Genomic DNA, 10,460 nt, shown 5'->3' with positions numbered 1-10,460 from the left:
TATTCATGGTTGTATGTTTGGACAGTTGAAACATGCCACAAGGAGAGGTGAGATGCTTGGAAGATGGCACTAGGTGCTGGCATAGTGGAAATCTTCAGATTTTTTTTCATAACAGCTCTCTTCAGTTCCAGGAATCAGAAGATTTGACCTGAGTTGAGGAACAGACCAACAGTTGGGTTTTTTAGCTTCCCTGATATGTCTCTAGGGGGAACCTTTTCTCTTCTGAATAGTAGGTCTGCTCCCATAGGATCCTTTTCAAGTGTCTGCCTAGACTAAGAGATGCTTGTCCCTCCTGCTGTAATCCTTTGTCACATTTCCAGCTGCCAGATGCTGTGGTTTTATTGCTGCTTTTTTGCTATAGTAGTTTGTGTGTGTGGTTGGGCTTTTTTTTACTTCCCCTAAATAGCATCTTCTAGCATCAGTTGGTGTGAGAGGCAGTAGCTTTCTTGCCCTCATGATTACTATGAAGAACTTAAAAGGCTGACCTCAAGTGGCTGAATAGACATGTCATTTCTTTTAAATCCAAATGTAATGTTAATCTCAAACATTCAGGCATTGAATCATGATTTAACAGCACTATGGGGACTTCCTACTGGTCTCTTATTCATCATAGTTATTAGCTGCCCTTTGTTTGTGCTGCTAGTCTTTAGTATTTCTGTGTTCACAGTTTTCCATGAAACATGGAATTACTCCTGGCGTACAGATACACCTCAAGCAAATTACTCACTCCTTGTGAAAAACAGTAAGTGTGCTGCTAAGCATCCCACTTTGGTGAAGTGTGTCCTATTCTTGAGACCTCTGGGCATGCTTCCTTTTTTCTCTTATTTGCACTCTTTCCGTTGCTCTCAGTGGGCGTAAACTGGATTAACTCGAGGGTATGCAAGCACTATTATCAAGCTGTAGTTCTCAGCCTGAACAGATACAATGCTGAGAGAAAGCAGGGGTTACTGAATATTACAATTTCTTCCTTCTGTTTCAATCCAAACAAATGAACAGAATTCCTTCTTATGCCTTAAGCACTTTTTAAAGTTAATATATTATTCTTGAGTAGTAAAAAAAATATAAGTAGACAGAAGGGCTAAGTGCCTTAATAACTGTGCAGTGCAGCATCTTCTCACTGTGTACAGATAAAGCAGAGAGGAGACAGGTCTGTGCAGGAGGAGGAGTAAAAAGCTTTGATGTATAACCAAGGGCTTAAATGTGGAGGATTAATACAGAATGGGACACGTGGAACTTGTGCCAGATGTGCATGTTTTGGGTAGGCAGTAACTGGGTCAGGCACTGACCTGCTGTCTGAAAGGTTTGCACTCAGGGCATTGAGGTGTTCAGTATCTAGATATTACCAATGCAAGAACAGAAGGCAGAGCACAGTCTCTGGATTAGCAATGTCAAATTACAGGGCAAGTGGTGACAGAATCCTAGAAATTGCCTTGGATTCAAGAAGTACTGATTGCCTAAAGCTTTAATTTGTCTTCTATAAATTAGCTTAATGTAGAGGTGCTGACCTGACTAGGTGGCTGATTTTTGTGTGTGAAGGCTAAACTCTATAGTTTCATTTACCCTATCCAGGTATTATAGGATAGTTGGACTACCAGTGTTGCAATGCACTTTTCTAAAATCCTGCTTGCAAACTTTATTTTAATGGCGAATTGTTAGAATTTTTAAAACATGCAATGTCAGGAACCCTGCAAACTGGCCTTTGAGACAAATCTGATCTGTTTGTGCCTCTTCTCGAGGTGCTGAATGTCTTCAGCAGAGCTTTGTGCTGATAACCCTGTTTAAAATGCCAGACTTGTTCCCTTGGCACCACTGTGCTTGGCTCCAATGGCCAAGTTGTCCTATGGCTCCTGGAAGAGTCTCTAAAATGCAAGCTGCAGACTGCTCCTTGTCTCCCAGGCATTAAAATGCCAAGAGGACTGAGGGAAATTATGTCACAGACCTCTCATCTTGTGGGGGATTAAATGCCAAGTTCTGTACTGGCAGGAGCAGTACCTGTCTGGGAAAAATGGAGGGATTTGACTTTTACCTTCAGCTTCCCCTAAGCCAGCATACTACAGCAGCTCAAATGGAGTTTCTGTGCCTTGAATGCTGCCACAGCTCTAGTTTTACCTGATTTGATCTTTCAGTTTATACCCATAACCCCAACAGGGATAGAAACACCCAAAGGATGACACTGTGAGGTTATTTCCCTAACCTTACTTAGCAAGTGGCCATTCAGGAGTTGGCATAAATTACCATGTAACACAAGTGAGATGTGGGCCTGGCATTGTCTTCTGAAATTCCCATGTTCTAGTTTAAAATATTTCTTTCTCCTAGATCTTGTCACTATGAAAGCTGTGAGAATCCTTGTAATTACACCCTTTGAGTGCTGCATGAGCCAGGAGGAGGGAAGGAAGTATCCAATCTCTTTTGCCTGCTTTTATACCTTGCTGGTGCTGTAGGTGAGCCTGTCAGTACTCTCCTACATTGACCAGGCCTGTTTCAGGACACAGCTGTTGCTCTTCACTGTTTAACCTGGGACTGTGGCCCAAACCAAACTCATGTGCTTTGCCACTGAGGCTTACTGGAACTGCCTGGTTGGATGAACAGCACGCAGTCACCCTAGGACTGTATTCTGTAATGTTGGACAGCAGCAGATGTTTCAAAGGATAGTATGTGTGAGTTGTGCTGAACAAGTTTTAACAACCTTTCTTTCTGGGGAATTTTGTTCTTGACCCATTTAAATTAATTACTTGCATTACTATTATCTTATTATAATAGCAATGCAAGTAATATTATTATAATATTATCATTAAAAATGGAAGTACAAATACTTGATCCTCTAGGTGCTGTACAAACACTGTGCACTATTCTTCTGTCATTCTTTTTTTTTCCCTAAAGTGTAAGATTTTCTATTCCTAACTTTTAAAACCTATTTAATGTAACCAGCCTTCATCTTCCATATAAATGTTTAAATTTTTTTATTTTAATCTAACTAAGCTTTCAATCCTAGTATTTTCTGGCAATGAAAACCATTATAATTTTATTCTCCATAGCACATAATTTCTTTTTATGGTTCCGGAATTAATTGCCTTTTGTTTTCATTAAGTACCATCTGTCCTTGTGTTCTCAGCCACGAGAGGAAATAAGGGGCCTGGCTTTATATTCTCTGTTATACATTTTTCTAGAGATAGTTCCTTTTCTAAGGCTGTGGCTTCTCTCTCTCTTCAATCCAAACTGTCAAGGTGTCTCATAACATGCTGACTGTCTCTCTGTCTTCTCTTTCTGATGGATCTTTAAACTTTGGTAAACAACTGAATGCACTTTGCCAGGGGAGGCTGTATCCCCTGCTGATTATTTGAGTACAGTTTTCTATAGCAGGCAATTCTGTAAGTGATTTCAGTGCTGTGTCTGTATGCTGGAGCTAGTTTTAAACTTGCTAGTGTGGTCTTGGTGGCAGCCTTGCTTCAAGGGGATGAAAACCCATTGAGGTTAGCTCCCCATGTGTCTCAGGTAGGTGCAGCAGTCCCACCAAGCTCACAGAAATTGTTGTAGGTCTGTCTGAGGAGCTCTGGGCAGGGAGCACCTGGAGAGCTGTGTAGAGCTTTCCCTGTGCTGACAGACATGGAGGGCTGAGACTGTCCACCTTCACAGCACTAGTCCTTTGGACAAGGCTAATGCATGTGCACTGCTTCCAGGAGCTGAGAGCTCAGTCAGTGTTGCTGGTGGCTGCACTGTGCCACATGGATGCTCTGAGAGAACTTTCCATAGCAGAGTTGGCACATCATGGTTCTGTGAGAAAGGGAACTTCACTGTGAGTGGCTAGGAGCATTGGCAGGGGTAGAAACATGGCTATGGTAAGGATCTGAGGAGCAGCTCTTAGTGCTGCTCCTATCCCTCTTTGAGAGAATACTGCAGTCCTCCAAAGGCTGCCCCAGTGCTCCAAAGGCTGCCTCAGTACTGGGGTCTTCCTGCCCTGCAGTGCCTGCAGTGGTACTATCTCAAACCTGTTCATACTTTGGCGACCTGAAGCTGGATTAAAGATTTATCACTTTCTTGTGGCTGAACACTGTTCTGATGATTTCTATGAATTATGTTCTATGCTGTAATTACTCAGGCAGCTGTTTATTAACCTGGACATAATGTCAATTATCCTTGTAATCTCTGTAAACCTGTAGCAGAAAATAACAATCAGTTTCTCTAAGGTATGACTGGAGGCATTGGTGAGGAACAAGAAAAGTGGGCATTTGCTATCTCAGGGGTAATAGAGGTACATCTGCCTTTTGTCTGTCTTCCTTCTTTCTGAAGCCTGTATCCTGAAGACTTTTCACCCCAAAAGAGCTGCAGTGATTCATCAACCACTTGAAGAGAGATTTTTATGTGTATATTTGGCAATCAGATGAAAACTTCAGAGAGATGAAACTACACAGTGGTATTTAACACTATTTTGATACACTCACTGGGAGTTTCTTACAGTTAGAGAGAACAGAATCACCTCTGGTGGTAACCAAGTTGGGACTACTCCTTGTAGAACAAGGCAACTTGAGCTGGTCTAATGCACATCTCCTGGGCTGCGTTTTCCCTTGTTTGGAAAATTATTTAATTTTCCACATCAGAAACTTATTTGTGTAGTAGCCCACTCAAGTCCTATTAAAATCCTGTTCTACTAAGGGCTGAGTACCTCTGAAATCAGTCAAGTGCCAAAGCTGTTATGTCCCCCGGATCACCACCAATGGCTCACAAGGTATGCCAATAAATGGATTATACTGTGACTGTGTGGGGCTCTGTCTTATATTTAATAAAAGAATCTGTTCCAAGGGCAGATTTTTTTTTTTTCAGCACTGAGTTAATTAAATATTTCTATTAACATTACTTTTTTAGAAGCTTCAAAATGGTAAAGCATGTCACAAAGTCAGCATCACATTAGCTGCCATTCCAGTGAAAGGCAACAATTCTTCAAATGTCACATTTTTGCCATTTGGAACAGGTAAAGAGCAGGTCAGCTCGTTGCATTTAAAAAGTTCACAGGCTTTAATACATCAGCTTTCTAATTTGTTGTTAAAGGTGATCTTCCTATACAAACTTGTTCTGCATGACTTAGTCTCCTTTTAGTCTACAATTCATGTGTCATCACTCTTGAGAGTCAAAGCCAGCCTCTGGAAAAGTGGAAGTGGGAAAATTTTTGAGTGAGCCATTGGTTCAAGAACACTGTTATACTCTACCCATGCTGCCCCACTGCTGAAACCTGAATTTCTGTAAAAAAAGTTTGTTTTGAAACATGGTCCAGCTCCTTGCAAGGTCTGCAATGACTTTTCCAAGTCATTAGGGTCAGACTGAAGCTCGGTGTAGCTGATGCCTTCAGACTCCAAGAGTTATAGTGTGTAAGTACTGACTCCAGCCTGCTGTTGGAAACCAACATGCACTCACTGAAGAAAGAACTGAAAGAACTGCTTGTAGTTAACACTTTCCTCACTTCATGTCTGCTTTTGGGATTTTCTACACCTACCTACATTTCCCTTCTTGCTTGAGCAAAACTGGGAAGTGGAGTTCAGGCATTTCAGCTGGTCTTCCATGGGTCAGCAGGCACAGTTTCATCACATCAGTCCTGCAGGGCTCTTCTGTAGTCACTGCCTGGAAAAGAAACAATGTTGAAGCTGTGATTAAGGTTACAAGTCTGTCAAATATAATTTTGTATTACAGCACTTGACTACTGCCTTCCTGAGGTGAAAAGGCTGGGGAGGATTGTATGGCAGGACCTTACTTGTTTCAGATGGGCTACTCTTAAGACATCTTTGGATTTTGAAACTGAAATATGAATGAGGAGAAAACTGAGCTTTACTCCATGTGGTTTTCTAACTAGGATAGCTACCACATTAATTGGGAGAGAGGAAGAAGGGCACTGAGGTATCACCACTGACAAAAAAAAATCTTACTTGGGTAAAATTTCCTCTTACTAGTGGAGGGAGAGAGGATACTGCTCAAATTGCCTTGGTTTGCTGGGCTGAGTCCTGTGCTGTTCTTAAACTGGTCTGTTTAGAACAGGTCCCTGGCATTGGTAGGAGGTTTCTATGGAATTCTGTTTATGTGAAAAAGTGAAAAGAGGAAGCAGAGCCAGCAAAATATGGATGGTCCAGCTGGAGTAATTTATGTTTAGAAAACCTTTGGATTTAAGATGTGCTGATGGAGGACAGGTGTAGGACAGACAAATTCCTCAAGTGCACCATTTGATCTTCTCCTCCCTGCTTTTCAAATCCCACACATTCTGCCAGAAATAAAAGGCACTGTTCTCTTTGCAGATTTTCAAAACTAGCCTGTCACCTGAAAGGAAGAACCAACTTCTTTGGATCAGCTTTACTAATGAGAAGCTGTGAAGCTGTGTTGCTCTGTCAGCTAAGCAGAAGGCCTTGTGTCTCCTATCCTTTTGTATCTGCAGTGGCTTTCATGCATGCATCAGGTCAGCTAAGGGCTGAGCTGGGAACAGGGGGAACTCAGTGCTGGGCTCATGTTCAGTTGCTGCCCAACAGAAGAAACAAGCAGGCAGGAATTAAACTTTCAGCAAGTTAATAGTGTTGGGAAGCATGTGCTGAGGATGTTTTGGTTCCCAGCCCCTGGCAGCCCTAGGGCTCAGGAGCCAGCAGCAGGTACTGCCAAAGGTACTGTCTCCTGTGTGCCCACCTGCCAGCCTGCACGGCGCCCTCCTCACTGCACAGACTGCAGATTTACTGTGCAATGTGAGTGGACAACTCAGCTGAAACCACTGCAGAAGTTTATACTCTTCTGCCACTTTCATCTTGGAAACAGGACACAACTACTTCAAACAACAACGAAACCCTTTTTTTGCAATTTAACTAATCTGCTCTGTGAAACCAGAGCTGTATGAAAAGAACATGTGCTTCTAAAGGTTAGTTCCTTGCTCTTTTTCCCCCTCCCCACTCGCACGTACAGGCTTGCTGCAGGTAAAGTAGGATTATAACCTCTGATTGTGGGATTCTAGAGCCAGTAACCAAACATACCAGAGGAAAGCTCCTTTGCTTCAGGTTTACTATTTTGTTATCTCTTGCAAGACTAAGAAGCAGATTCTGTTATTCTACACAATTATACTGAAGTCTCAATAGAAAGCCTTTTAACTCCCCATATGCTTAAGCCACAGCTAGGTTGATTAAGACTTGAAAAATCTTTATTTTCCTGCAAGGCTTGTCTTCAAGTTACATGGGTTTAACAATTTGGTTAAACTGATGCAACTTTGTGGTTGAAACTTAGGAATGATGTACTATTTAAATCAGATGCCTCTGTCTAGATGAGTCAGGGATAACCACACACAAGATTCCTGAAGAAATAAGCAAAACGTGCCACTACTCACTAAATTCCTACTACTATTATATTTAACCATCCTAAATAAATACTAAATTTAACACTAAAGCTAAAATTAACATTAAATTTAACATTAATTAAATTTAACATTAAATTAAAGCTAAATTTAACACTAAAGGTGATGACAGAATGACACAAAATTAGTTATCTTCCCCAAGAAGACATGTGAAATAATTACACTGGGGAATGCATTAAAGTTTTGGATAGGAAGTTTTATAGGATCATGTCACAGCATTTTGCAGGAACATGGCTGAAAATGAAGATCTGACTAAAAAAGCTGGTAGCCTTTGAGGCAGTGAACAGAACAACCACTGTCAGCACCTCCTAAGGGTCAATCACCTGCCTAGAGAAGAGAGATGAAAATAGAAGCAGCAGGTTTAATCTGAGAATCTCCAAGTCTGATAAAGAAGGAGCCTGTTGACAAAACCACTTAGCCAAGGTATGCTTGCACATGTTGCAGAGCTGTGTATGTTGGCCTTGGCATGAACAAATGGGTTTCCTATATTCCCTAACAGTTATCCTTCACTCACCAGCTGACTCTACCCTCAAAAACAAATACAAAAACCTGTCTTCTGCAGCAAAGCTGTGTTAAGGGTCAGCTACTGCAGCACCTGTTATTTTTAATTACCAATTTTGATTTCTAAAATTGTAGACTGTTAGAGGAGTGTCACATTTATCAATTTTCCTTGATTATTTTTTGATGAACTGAAAAGAATTGCTAGTTAGCTCTCTAGACAAACAGACTCTACTCTCTCTAGACAAACAGAGTGATCAATTGCTGAGTTTCCATAAAGGATGTATCTAGCCTGCTCTCTGGACAAAGGAGAGAGCTATTATACTGCTTTCACAATCTTTTCACACTGGCTAAGAAAATGTCCAAATGTGATACTGACAGAGAAAAAAGAGGACTTGCAGGGTAGTAGTTGTTTCCTTTCCCCTCTGCAAAATGGAGAACATTTCAGTTCCCTTTAGCTTGGTGCTTTTATCTGTGAATGTATAGTGCATATTAGACCCTGCCAGACTGTCAGCTTTGGTAATGGCAGAAGAAGTGTGAAAACAAAAACAAATGCTCCTGCAGGTTAGTGTGAAAGGAAGAGGAAAATATATTTGTATCCTGTGAAATACAAGATGCCAGACAACATATGCTCAGTAATCCTTGTAGGCAATATTATCTGTAAATGCCATCTTCTCTTTCTGAAGAGTAGCAGTTATGTTCCTACATGAGGTCTTAGCCATAATTGCTGTCTCCTGCTGTAGAACAGTAATTTTAGCAGCTGTTGCACAGTGTTTCCCTACTGACTCTATTTTCCATGTACGTATGTACCAGTCACCTATCTCACAAGTGGTGAATTTAGTTCTGAATAAGGCTTTATTCAGGCATGTGTTCATATTCTCTAAGATCCCACAGACACCATCTTCAACAACATCAGTTCAAAGGCTTCTGTGGCAAGGATTAGTCAAAGATTGGAAAATGCTCAATCCAGATGGGGGAAATTTAGCTTGCAATACCTCAGGACACCTTTGCTTCCAGCTTCCTGGTATGCATTGTCTGGAAAAGCTTTGTGCATCTTGTACAGCCATTTCCCTGGTCAGAAGCAGAGCAAGGAGCAATGAGCTGTGTGCTGTCCCTTCTTTTGTGCTAAAACAGTTATTTGCTCCATCTGTTGTACAGGCCTAATGTTTTGAAATAAATAATGGTGGCTGGTTGTTATGTCTGTGGAGATGTTTAATATCTGTTATTAATTATCATTAGTTATTAATTAAGCGATCAGCATAGCATGAAACAGTGATCATCTAGGAGGAACGGAACTTTTGGCAATTTGCCACAGTGCCACAGTTCTAGAGCACAAAAATCTATTACTCTGCACATGCAATATATTATTAGACACAAAGCCATATGTGTGCTTTAAGAATTTGCCTTTGCTTGTCATTTCTGAGTGCATTATTGCATGCAAAGAGACAATGAAACCTTTGTGGAGTCAGAATGGAGCTGAACAGCTGGGTCCCACTGCACTTGCAGTGAAAATCTCTAGAGTGCTGTACTTTGTTATTGAGTCTGTACTAGATTCAAGCCATTGCAAGGATGTGTTTTGCTTTCCATGCAATAAGAAACAAAAACCATGCTGGATATGACTTGCAGTGCAGCACACGACTCAGCAGTGAAAAACAAACACTTCTGAGGTGCAATGCAGACTCTCATTGACTTTTAGTCTCCAGTGAGAGCCTAAGACAGGAAACAAATGTAAATGTTGCAAGGCTGCAACATTTAGGGTAGGCGTGTGCACTCGTGTCTGTCTCCTACAGAATGTTGCATTCTGAAAATCGTCTGCATTCTCAGTCAGCAGCAGAGTGCTGAACAGCAATTTCCTTTTTCTGAAACAGGAAAAGAAAAAACTACATCCCTGCAAGCCAGGAAGCATCTTACTGGCAACCTTGTCATTTCTGCAGGATTTCTTACTGAATTTCTTTCTTCCTAGCAGAACACTGCTGAAATTGTCAGATATTATTTTCCACAGTCTCTAGTTTTTGTCTGTTGGGAGATCCACAAGGGGAAACACATGCCTGTCTCATGCAATAAGTTGGCTGGGAAAAAACATGGAAGAGTGTTTATGAACTTATGTGCCTTTCCAAGCCATGAGGACAAGGAGAAGTGAAGCCCTCACACCTGCACTCCCTCATGTTGGCCAGGGCAGCAACACAGCCAGGCCTGGTCTGCACAAGGGAGGAGACACATTTTTACAGGGGCTTGAAAAGCACTTCAAGATGAAAGTGTAAATGTTCACTCTGCTTTGCTTGTCTCATTATTTTCACCACCTCTTCCATGCTTTCAGCCTGTGATGTTTAAGAAAGTGAAAGCAAGATTTCTTTGAAAATCTCCATAACTTGTGGTATCCCAAAGCTGGAAGAAGGAGGAATGGGAGTGAGGATTGTTACAATTTAATGGAATCAAACACAATGTACTGAAGCCCCCTTATAACTAGTACTGTCTAATATTCCTCCTGTCCTCTGCCCTTTCTGGATGCAATGTGTATTCTCTACTGGAATTAGGTAAAATCTAACAGTGCTGTGTTGCTCATAATGTTGTCAAAAGATATTGGTGAGCAGCATCA

General features: G+C 41.3%; 1 long non-coding RNA gene across 3 annotated transcripts in view; it reads right to left on the bottom strand.

Moving 5' to 3' along the window:
- The window catches only part of LOC120510944, a 30,984-nt gene that overhangs the window by 19,563 nt on the left and 961 nt on the right, over positions 1-10,460 (bottom strand). The window contains exons 2-3 of one of the 3 annotated variants that reach the window (XR_005629633.1): positions 5,486-5,610; positions 15-148 (exon numbers count right to left, since the gene is read on the bottom strand). This is a non-coding gene — a long non-coding RNA (uncharacterized LOC120510944). Of the gene's footprint in view, positions 1-14; positions 149-5,485; positions 5,611-10,460 lie in introns of those variants that run through there. The other 2 variants (XR_005629634.1, XR_005629632.1) reach the window with 2 other exon arrangements.

Source organism: Passer montanus, unplaced genomic scaffold (genome assembly GCF_014805655.1).
Source record: "Passer montanus isolate IOZ18808 unplaced genomic scaffold, ASM1480565v1 scaffold61, whole genome shotgun sequence".
In the NCBI taxonomy this organism is placed as follows: Eukaryota; Metazoa; Chordata; class Aves; order Passeriformes; family Passeridae; genus Passer; species Passer montanus.
This window is presented reverse-complemented; position numbering and strand designations above follow the sequence as displayed.